This window comes from Vombatus ursinus, unplaced genomic scaffold (genome assembly GCF_900497805.2).
Source record: "Vombatus ursinus unplaced genomic scaffold, bare-nosed wombat genome assembly UNPS02009975.1, whole genome shotgun sequence".
Taxonomy (NCBI): domain Eukaryota; kingdom Metazoa; phylum Chordata; class Mammalia; order Diprotodontia; family Vombatidae; genus Vombatus; species Vombatus ursinus.
In genome coordinates, this window is record NW_020949753.1 from 2,881,986 (window position 1) to 2,893,990 (window position 12,005).

At 35.6% G+C, this 12,005-nt stretch overlaps 1 protein-coding gene across 2 annotated transcripts in view; it reads left to right on the plus strand.

Annotated features, from left to right (window-relative positions):
* The window catches only part of BANK1 (B cell scaffold protein with ankyrin repeats 1), a 394,230-nt gene that overhangs the window by 183,459 nt on the left and 198,766 nt on the right, over positions 1-12,005 (plus strand). The gene's annotated exons all lie outside the window — the stretch shown is intronic.

The window sequence follows — 12,005 nt, forward strand, 5'->3', positions numbered from 1 at the left end:
ATTGTTTCCAATGATCTCCTACTTAAGATGTAGTCTGCACTCAGCTTCAATCTATGCCCAATCCAGAACCTGCAGCTGTCCCTTTCAAAATACAATATGCAAATAATGTATCATGAAGAGAAAGAAGAGAAATTTTAAAAAGCTATTTTCACTCTGCAACATGAAATTTCTGAAATGTAAAAGCCTTCTTAAACCCAATTGTGTGAAATACTAAACTTTACTTCAAAATTAGTCTTCATTTTACCAACAAACCAGTGGGAGGTAATTGGCATGATGTAGAGGAGTATTTTCCTCAAAGTTCTTCAACCTCTCCCCAAAACCTAAAAAAATAAGGAAATACGTGCCAGATATAGAGCGATTAAATCTGAATCTATAACATAAGAAGACTGAAAGATCTTACTTCATGAGATAAAAAAAGCTCATGAAATAATATCTGAGAACTGAAATACTTGGAATCTCCCCTCAGCATTGCCATGCCCTAACCAACTGTGTATGCTAGCTGCAGTAGCCACGAGCAAACTCGTAGCTTTGTGCTTTACAGTCTGTTGGGGGATATCCCTGCCCCATCCCTCAATAAGAACAAACCAACTACAGCAGCTCCTTTGTCACCTCTCCAAGGAGAGTCTTTGAATCACCTTTTCATTTGTCTGCAACTGGTTTCGTGTATAATGAGAATATCAATATGGATAAGGTTCTTGGATTGTGTTTCTTCATATCGGTCAATGGTGAAAGCTTTAATGTAGTAACAGTTGAATTAATGCCTATGCCCTGTCTGATTTGCCCCTTATCTGTCACTCCACTACCAGCACTTCAGAAGTTAAAAAAGGTTACTGCCCAGGACTGAAGGTATTTCATAGCTTCATTGATTTCATGTATCATCATGGTCAGAATACCGGCCAACACTCTGTTGATAACCTTCCCTCTACTTAATAAATTGATCATCCACTATTTAGTAATAGTCTGTTGCTTTCTAAGTCCTTCCCCTTTACTCTTTTATAACTTCTGTATTCTGGGGATGCAGACTTAATAGCTGATAAATTATTTTCTAGTGTCGGTTGAATCACTGTGCTTTTCTGGATCCCCTGTGACTACAGGTTGTTTGGCTCTGTTAAATAAGATTCTTTAACATTTTTCTCCACGTCAGTTGGGCAGCTGAAGAATTTGGACAACTATCTGATGTCAGCAAATGGCTGCAGCTGTTGCAAGGAATGGCCACAGCAGCCAATACCATAGCTCCTCAATTATTTTGACCATCCATAAATAATTATGGGTGCAGTCATATTATTTTGTTATGTTTTGCTTTTTAGTAACCAGGCTATAGCAAGCATTTCATTATGTAGTTTTGTGTATCTGTACGTATTTGACTTCTGCAACACACCATATACATAATGTGCTCCTCAGTGCATCTGTCAGAACGATTACTTTCCTTATTATCAGTTCTTTGTTTAAAAAAAAAAAAGGAGGAGGTATGAAATTCTCCAGGAGAGAAATATCAGACATGTACCTTGTCATTCTATAATAAGCTATAGAAAATGTTAGGAAATTAATTCATTTAAAGACTTGTTTTCCCATTAAAAGCAATTTTATACCTGCCTGGGTAAATGGCATAATCTTTAAATGTTAATAAAATATTTACTTATTAGTAGCATATTTGTATATTATGTACTTTTCCTAGTGTTTATAATCAAACTGTTCAAGTGAAACATTAATGCTCAAAGTCTACATGGAAAATTAAATGAAACAGGTAAAATTTATCAAAACATTAATTAAAAATTGGTTAAAACAGGTTAAAAATAGGTAATTTCTTCAGTGTTTGGAAATTGGAACTAACCAATTATTCATATCTATATAATGAAAAAGAAAACAAATTTCCACAAGTCTTTAGAAATATGATATTTGTTCAATTTAACTGTGTCAAACTAGAGAGTTGGAAAATAAACCTTTTGAAAAAATATCTAGAAAAATCCAGTTGATTTCAGTTGGTATAACTTAATGTGTGTCTGGAAGATTCTTTATCTGAGGAGAGCTTTTTTTTAAGTTGCGTGTTGTTCTCCCTACTCAAGTACTGTTTAAAAAAACCAACAAACAAAAAACAAGTCAGGTTTTATATTCTCTCACTGGGTCAGGTGTGTGACTGAAATAGTAAAAAAAAAACTGTCTACAAGATGCTGATATTTTTGCTCATTAAGACACCCTCCAAGGAGGCATAGACCATTCTCAAAAATATTCTGGAGGAGAAGAAACAGATACATGGCTTGGTTGTTGCTAATATCATCTTGGCAGAATTGCAGTGGGGTGGGGAGTGTTGCAGGGAAGCCCTGTCAGTGATCTTTTCCATTCTTTTGGAGTCTTTTCCTTTTAAAGAATTAATATCTAAATGTTTTAAAATTGTGTCCCCTCCAATTCAAATTTCTTTTGTACATATATTTGGTTAAGTTTAGCCCCTTTCCTTAGTGCATATTTCCAAATAACATTATCGCTTCTCATCAAGGACTAAGATAGTAGAGTCTAGCTTTGATAATTCTCTCATCATCAGTGAGAAAAGTTTATTATTAAAAAAACTGAAAGATTTGGTCCATTTGACATTTTTGGTCATGATGATATTGAATGATCTCACTTAGCTGACTTTCACACAGACTCCTTTACTTCTTAATGTATGTTTTGCTTCATTTGTGTGTATATGTGTTTGCGTGTAAGAGGGAGTTTTCCTAATTAGTTTATACTGTAAAGTTGAATTTCCATTGGGTTGGGTGTCTCTTCATTTACTAAAGGGATTAAGAGGCTAAAATGGTTTCTGGTCCTTGTCTTCCATTGTGTGGCAACCATTTGCTTCACCAATTAAATATGAGGTACTGTAAACATCAATGAAATGAGTTCTCCTGACTGCTTTATTTGCCTTTCTGGAGAGAACCTATAAACTGCTTTTCCATTTAGCTGAAGATTTTTTTTATCTCAACTAATTTATTTCATTGCATATTCTTTCCTTGGTAATTGCACTTGTTTACCTTATATTTCTGTTTGTTTAGAAGGGAGTAGTCAAACTTCAGCTGAAGTCCAAATCCTGCCTCCCCATAAGCTAAGAGCGGCTTTAATTTTTTTTAAACACAATAAAACTTTATTGTAAAATATAGTAACTATTCTTAGCTCATAGGCTGTACAAAAACAGGCAACAGAAGATTCAGACCAGAGTCTGCTAACCCCTGGTTCAGAGTGTTTGTAAGTTTAATATCATCTTCACTTCTAGGTTGTTGTGGGTTTTTTTTTTTTAATTTTTTTAAAAGATGCCTTACCTGCCTCTCTTTTCTTCAGTGTTGGCCTTTTTTTTTTAATTGATAATTAGGTCCAGATTTACATAGTATGTAATTTTGGGTTGTATAGTCACTCCTTTGTGGTTTTGTTGCTTTTTTTTAAAATATGTTTTCATTCCTTCTCTCATATAGAAGATAGCGAGTTATTGTTTGACAACGATCATATTAAAAGTAACAATCATTTAATTAATGTTTGTGGGAACATTCCTTAAGAAAGAGATGATTCATAGCATCCTCTATTTACTTCACCTTTTCTGCCACCTTTCCACCTCACAATGGAAAGGAATAAGAATTGCATGAAACTAGGACAAGTTGTTTTCCTCCTTGGTTTGCTTTGGCCAAAGATCATTTTTATCACCCAGGTGGCCAGTCTTTCAGTGATGAGTAAGCTTCTCTGGACTTGACTGCTGTGGTTCTTGGACAACAGACACAAAGTCTATCACCAGGCCTACATTCAAAATATTTCTAGCTGTTGAACCTGCCAAAGCTTACACTGCTTTGAAACAGTCTTATGGAGTCCAGAACACCTCCATGCCCTGATGAATCAGCAAAGTAGGATTCTAGTGGAGAAAAACCATTTAGATAAGAAATCAGGAAACCTTCCTGTGAATGTTCTGAAACTAGTTACCAAGATCTAGGAGTTGTATTCTATATTTAAGTGGCATGTTGTGGTTGTTTTGTGATTTGTCCTTCATTCTCAAAGAGGACCATGACATCAAGAAGATGATGCCATGACTTGTAAGTGAAATGGCTTTAAGTGAGGGAGGCCACCAGCCTTACTTTCTCCTCTGGAGCCATTTGGATCCAGTGGCCAGATATAGATCAGGACAACAGGAGATGGCCCAGTAAGTGGCATGTAACTAGCTAGGTACAGTCCAACATGAATGTAGATAATCTACTATCATTATTTTTTAAATCATTAAACATATAAAATATACATATTTATATTATACATTATAATTATAATGTAATAATTATAATACTATATTACAATAATTTACATTTGTTTTATAGTTTTAGGTTTGAAAATCACTTTTTGAAGAAACTGTAAGAAGCTGTTTTCTGTGTCCAGGGTAACAGGAGCAAGAAATGTTTACTGAGAGGGAGTTTATTGTACTGGATTGGTGGTCAGTTTATGCTAGTGATAGTCACTGTCCTGGTGCTGATTAAACATATGACTATGAGTGAGTCACTTAATCTCTTTGGGCCTCAATTTCCTCACCTGTAGATTTATCTCAAAAATCCTTATTGAATTGTACCTATAAGAGGATTTGGAGTCAATATCATCATTACTTTAACTGACATGAAGAGTTGTAGGGAAATTCACACAACTCTGGCTTCAGAGATCCTCTGCAAATCTAGACACTAGATGGATCAAATGTTCTAATACAATCAAAGAAAATTAATTTTAAAAATACTTTATTTATGTAAGATTTCTTTTGCCCCTAAAATATTTATTGTCAAAAATGATTAAATTAATACTCAAACTAGTCATTGTAGGTTGGTAGATGTTTTCGTTGGCCTAGATGTGATACCAAAAGTTTTTAAAGATTCCTTCTAAGTACTAAAATCCAAAGCAAGACCTATATCCCAGATTTCCTTGTTTCCAACCTAGCCACAAAGGTACACTCTGCAATTCCAAAGGAAAAGTCCACTTAAATACATTGTGTTGGAATAAAAAAGCCTAATTGTAAAGATTCCATAAGAAAATCAAGGATACCTAGAGTGTAAGGTCTTTGAGGACAGGCAAAACACTGGTTTGCTTATTCTTTGCTTATTCTTCATATGCCTGGCATATGAAAGAATGAGCCATTGTTGAAATGAATCTTAGAGGTGAGAAAATTATCTTTTTATCAACTTCCTCCTGGCTGACTATAAATGATCTTTAAAGAATGATTCCGTCATATCCTGGGTAGATAATTTTTCTTTCTGCGACCCAATTTGTATTTTTTGACCTACCTATGAGGAATGCCTGTAATTCCTATGTAGTCAGAGAGAGCGTTTTCAAGTGTGTGTGACTATTGCCCTCTAGCGGCTGGCTCACAAATCCTGTTGAAATAGATGGGTGAGGGTGAGGAGGAAGGTTGGTGCTAGTATAAGCAAGAATAACTTGGCCTATGTAATGATTCCATTGTTTGATGAACAAGATTTGTGTTTAAATAGCCAACCTGCATCGATCTTTGTATTCTCTATAGCTTGCATTTTCTATCATTATTGCATAATCAGCACTTTATTTTGCAAAAACACACACACATGATATAGATTTATTTTCCAGCTGTGTGTAACACACGCTTTGTATAACATACACTGTCTCTCCCAGTTGTTTCATGGCGAGTCTTTCCTCTCCAATTGTGTTTAGATTTTTGTAGGCAGGGGCCATGTCTCATTACCTGTCATAGCACATAGGACAGGATTAGGCATAGAGTAGATATTTGCTGTGAATACGTGTTGCTTAATTACCTAGAAATCAAATGTAAGATGGAGGAGCAGATGGGATCTTGTGACCTTGCTCTTGATAATGATCTAATAACCTTAACCAAGAACTTCTTTGTTTTAAACTAGTTTCTCTGACCTGAATTTCAGATGGTATTTGGGAAAATGTGGAAGAAAAATACCAAATATGAGATCATTTTATGATGCATGTTGGATAATTTTTAGTAACTTAAAATTCAACTATAAGATAAGGTTATGGTGCTAGATGGAATTATTCACCCCATTTGAAATATATTTAACTATCTAAATAATGATTAAACTTTAAGGTTTAGAATGGTAGAAGGCCAGAAGATTTTGAGTATGAAGGGTTTTTTTTTTAGACACATGTATATGGAAATATTATCCCAGGTAACATACTTTTGGAATACATTTTTCATGGAGTGAAACCAGTATTCTGCAGTGGAAATTGTCCCATTTCAGGTCCTTTAATTGACCAGGAAAGTGTTTTTTTCTTCTTTCAAAACAAAAATAAATTGCTTTCTATGGCTAGAGAATTTGTAGGAGTTTCTTTAAGTCTAGGTTTAAGGACATAGCTTTTTGGTTAATGGGAACTTGATCATTGTATCAGTATTGGATGCTTCATGGCTTGTGTCAAGGAAGAGTAAAAGGTAAAGGACGTCCAAGAGGGTCAAGTCAAATCAATTAATTGTCTATGCCAGGCAATGTGCTAAGGATTCAAAAGAGAGGCAAAACTAGCCCCTTCTTTCAAGGAGTTCACAATCTAATGGAGGAGAGATTACATGCAAACAACTACGAAGTGCTTGGTTGGTGTGAGCAGACTGCCGTCTGTTTTAAACAGAGAATAGTATAGAAAGAAGGGCTTAAAGCAGGTGATCAGAGAGATATACATTTGGAAAAGAAAGGAGGCTGCTCATAGGCTGAGAGTGAGAAATAACCAAGTGATGGACAGCCTAGCAGCTCCATTGGTATCTACCCAATGTCAAGAGGTCAGAGGATCAAGAGAATGGGAATGTGGGCATTCCTCCATGAGGAAGTTATAGAAGGGCAGACAAGATTAGTATAAGAAGGATAGCTCTGGGTGAGTTGTCATTTGGGTCATGGGAAAAATATCCACATTAATGAGATTACAGCTCCACAGAAGGACCAAACAAGGCCTGGTTGTCCCAAAAATCTTAGTGTAAGTTTAAGTTTTACTCATTTAAAAAAAATTACTGTGATAATATGAGCAGCTTTCAAATTCATTACTCCTAATGGTAAGTTCCAATAAGCTATAACACTAGGCCTTTCTCTTTGGCTTAAAGTCTACTTATCTCAATATTTTCCCATACTAATCAGCACTGTAGAGCTACAATAAAAATCAAATTTAATTTTTTTCAGATTTTAATATAGACCAAACTAGATCATCAGAGAGTTACAGTTAATATCATCAGTTGAGGTGTATCAAATACAGTGTGTCCCAAAAGTCTTAGTGCAGATATAAGCTATTCAAGCTAAGTTTTTATTATCACTTTCATACAAAATCTGAAAAAAATATTAAATTTGAGTTTTATTATAATTCTAAAATTGATATGAGTATGGGAAAATATGACTCAGATAGGTAGACTGTTAACCAAAAGGAAGGACATAGTATTGTAGTTCGTAGGAACTTAGTATTGGAGTAGAGAATTTGAAAACTATTCTCGTTATCACAAGGCAAGTGGTTTTTACCCTGACAAGTACACCGGTGTTTTCATGTCAATACTTATATTTAATCTTCTTGAAACAATCATAAAATGCTTAAACAGAAATCATACATCTTAGGCTTTAAGGACAAAGGTTCAGATTAAAGTAATGTGTTAAAACATTAACCATATAGTTTTATTTTCCCCCATCATTCATCTGAAACCTAGATTTCATTTGTTTTGGTTTTTAGTGAAAATGAACTTCATTTTAGACAAAGAACCAATGTGCATCTGCTTATTAAGTTGCTAAGTCGCAAAGTATTTTTTTCAGACAAGCTTCAACTTTTTTTTAATAGCCAGAGACCATTTCAAAAACCCTTTGTCTGTATTTTTATTGCAAATGTTGAAGGAGTGAAAAAGACAATATGCTTCTGTTGAAGCTGTCAGGGGAATTAAGTAGTTTCATTTCATGTCCCACTCTGCTCCAATTATGTAAGTAGTATAGAATTATTGGGCATATAGATGCTATTTATTATACTAGCTCACTAATAGTGTAATTGTTGAGTTACATAACTATAATGACTCATTTTAAACTTGAGAATTATAGCCATTCAGGACTGGAACAAGACTTTAAATACCTTAAGGTCGGATGTACAATTCTAGACAGGTTGGAATCAGATGAAGAGGGTTGATTTTATCTGAGTTCACACTATTCAACCTAAGGTATTAAAACAACAACAAAATGTAAGCTCTCAGGAGACAAGGGAATTTATGTCCTGTAAATTTCTCAATCCAAAAAGATTCCATTTCTCATTATAATCAGCTTATTAATTTATTTATCCTAATCATTGCCCATCTCATTAAGACTTAGACTAACTTAACCATCCCAATATTGGAGTACTTCCCAAGTATGTACTAGTAGACACTGTGGTTAGTTAGTAACTAAAGAATAGAAATCATGGTCTCTTGCCCTTGAGGGGCCTTAAGTCAAGTGGGAGAAAGTCATTTATATAAGCGTATTTGTGGATACTGTCAGTGTGGTGTAACCAATTTAAATTTGTTTCAAAACATTATAAAGTTTTCTCTTTAGCTGTTGTTTTAAAAAAATAATGACTTGTGATTAAAAATGCATGCTCTTTTTGAAAGCACTTGTGATAAGAGCAATTTCACATTTGATGCTGTGTTAGAAGTCACGCATAGGTCTTTCTTCTGCACCATCTCTAAATAATTTCCAATAAGGCTGTAGCAGCAAGAGGTTACTATCAGAAGAACAAAAGGAAAAAAATAGTCACAGGGTTCTGTGTCTTGTAGGGTACCAATTACCTACACAAATATTTCTTAAAGTTACAAAAGATTTAAAATGTTTTTTTAAAACAATATAAAATGTTTATTATTAAAAAGGTTTATTAAAAATGGAAAATATGTTACTCCCTTTCCCAATGAATTAAGCCTAGTTGTTCTAATAAAATGGGCATATTAATCAAAGCATCAATGCTTTCCAATCCATTCCTATCTAATCTAATCCAACAAGATCTTATTAAGCTCCTACTTTGTAAATATTGTCCTATGGACTGTGGATACAAAGACTGAAAAAAAAAAAGGTCTTGCCCTCAAGGAGCTTACTTTCTCCTAAAGAGGAAGGGATACGACATGGAAACAAATAATTATATACATGCACACTTTAGTAGGAAAAAGAGATTGTTAAAACTTAGGGAGATTGAGAAAAGTTTACCATAGGAAATGAAATAGTAGCTGAGCCTTGCGGGAAATATGGATAAAGAACCCGAGAGCTAGAAGTAAGGAGACAGTATATTCTAAGCATGGAGGATACTCTTTTCAAAGGTACAGAGGTCAGAGATGATATGCCAATCTTGGGAAAGTGAGTGGGCCAGTTGGGCAGAAATATAAAGAGTGCATGAAGGGGAGCAATATGCGATATCCCTGGAAAGGTAGGCTGGAACCCCAAATTGGAAGACATCAAATGTGAAGATGAGGAGGTATATGTGTGACAGGTGATTTCCATGGTCATACTTGTACCTTAAGAAGCTATGTGGAGAATGGATTGGAAAAGGTTGGAACTAGAATAGAACTAGAGCTTCTTATTAAAAGGTTAAGAGGCTATTGCAATTGTCCAGACGAAAGGAGATAGGACCCTGACCTAGGAGAGTTGCTATTGAGTAAAGATAAGAGAATGGATACAAGAGACTTTTGTGAAGATAGACTCAATCACATTTGGCATCCATTGAGATATAGAGGTAAAGAAGAGGAGAAAACCAAGAATTACTCTGAGGTTGATAACCTAGATGACAGGAAAGATGCTGCTGCCATTAACCAGGATGGAGTCTTGAGGAAGATTAGGTTTGGGAAGACAGAGAAACAGTGGGTTCCTTTTTTGGACATGTTGAGTTTGAATTCATGAATTTAGACATGCTCAGTGAGCAGTGGGCAAAGAGGTACTGGATATTAAGAGACTAGGGCTAAATATTTGGATTTGGGAACCATCTGCACAGAGATGATAATTGAACCCATGCAGGGGAACTGATGTGTGTGTGGGAGAGGACACAGAAAGATAAGAGAAGGAACCAGTACAGATAGTGGAGGATACTCCTCTCCTCCAATGAGATATCTATATATTTATGTCTATATCAATATGTGTCTGTATATATATATATAATGCATATATGTATATGTGTGTTATATATGTGTATAGAACATATATATATGTATGTATGTATGTATATGTGTGTGTGTGTATTACCTCCTCTTGGTGGTATTGTATTCTAATTCTAGACAAAGCAGCTTAAAGAACATAAATAACCTCAAGTACTGAACTTGCTACCCTAGTTATAAAGAGATGGCAAGTGTACTAGGAAATAAGTACATGTATATCCAAGATTTCATGTATAAGTCCTTGTGGTTGCGTTTGTCTTTCATTGTCAAAGAAGACCATGACATCAGGGAGACGATGACATAAGTTGCAATTGAATTTTTTTTGAGTGAGTGAGGGCTGTGCAAAGTCACCAGCCTCACTTTCTCCTCCAGAACCATCTGGGTCCAGTGGCCAGATCAGGACAACTTGAAATGACCCACTGAACTTATTGAGAAAGGAAGGACATTATGGGAGGAGAGGACAGGTCAGTAGATAACAACCAACAGAATATGGATTGGTTGAGAAATTTAGATTTCAAGATTCATAGATTTCACTTGTGCATCTGTCATGTGAGTGAAGTATTGGATTTGTCCACTTAACTGGATGGGGGAGGAGGGCAGAGGGAGCAGAACCATGGAAAGGGGGTAGAAGTAAAAGAGAGACTAATTTAGGCTTAAAGAAGGGGGAAAACTGCCCAAGAGGTATTGCAGCCTGGACGTGGAGTAGACTACTTCAGTCAGTAGAATCAATGTTTTCAAGAAAAGCCTGGATGCATCGTACTGAGAGGAAATTATTCTTTAGGCAAGGGTTCTGTGCCTCTGAATTCTGAGCAGCTTCCCAAAGGCAATGTAGTCTATGTCTTTCCTCCTGATCAGTTCTGAATCCACCTAGAGTACCTGAGTAAGAGATATTTTTGGACGGGCTAACTCAAATGTGCAGCCCATCTGATCCCATTGTCATACAAACTAGGCAATAATAATAACTAACATTTATATAGCACTTTAATGTTTGCAACTTGATATGTATATTGCCTCATTTGGTCATCCCAACAATCCTAGAAAGTAGATATTATTATTATTATTATTCTTAGTTTACAGAAGCCAAAACTGAAGCAGAAAAAGTTTAAGTTACTTGTCCAGAATCACACAGCTAGTTAGCCTCTGAAACAGGATTTGAACTCAGGTCTTCCCTGCTCTAGGACCAGCATGCTAAGCATTGTACCACCCAACTACCAAATCAACTCACACTTTTTGTGTATTTGTTCTTTCTTGTATTATTAGACCACTATCAATTTTAGGTACCATAGATACCATGCAGAAGGTTCTGGAATATTCTGGGGTTTGTACAATATCTCCTGGAGGTCCACACCAATTATAGGGAATCCTCTTTCCTTTTGGGCTCTTTGCCAGGCATCCTGCAGGACTGGAGAGCACCTTCAGTGAATACAGCAGCTCCCTGTTTCAAACCTCCCTTGATATTAATAACTGGATAGTTAGCAAGTCTCACTAGCCTCTGGCTGCTCAGACACAGTCTAAACAGTAAGTTAATAATATAACCTATGCTTGCTTTTCTCAAATCCGTGTTATTTCATTAGGGGCATATGTCTATGTATAGAATTATAAACATACGGGTGTGTATATGCAATCAGAGGCATTTTAGAGCTGGAGGGGACCTCACAAGATGTTTCCACATGATACTCCTCTGCTTATACTAATAGAGTATTGAATATGAATGTTTTCAGCTTGTCTGATGTGCCCCATAAAATGGTATCTCTTGTTATCTTTGAACACACAATGAAGCCAACTTCATGATTAGAATAACTCCAACCTGACCCTTGAACAAGCTGCTTATGTAATTGGCCAAACCAGAATATTTAGATCCACCAAGTGGATTTCTTGTTATTAACTCTGTAGTATTCAACGTAGATCAAAT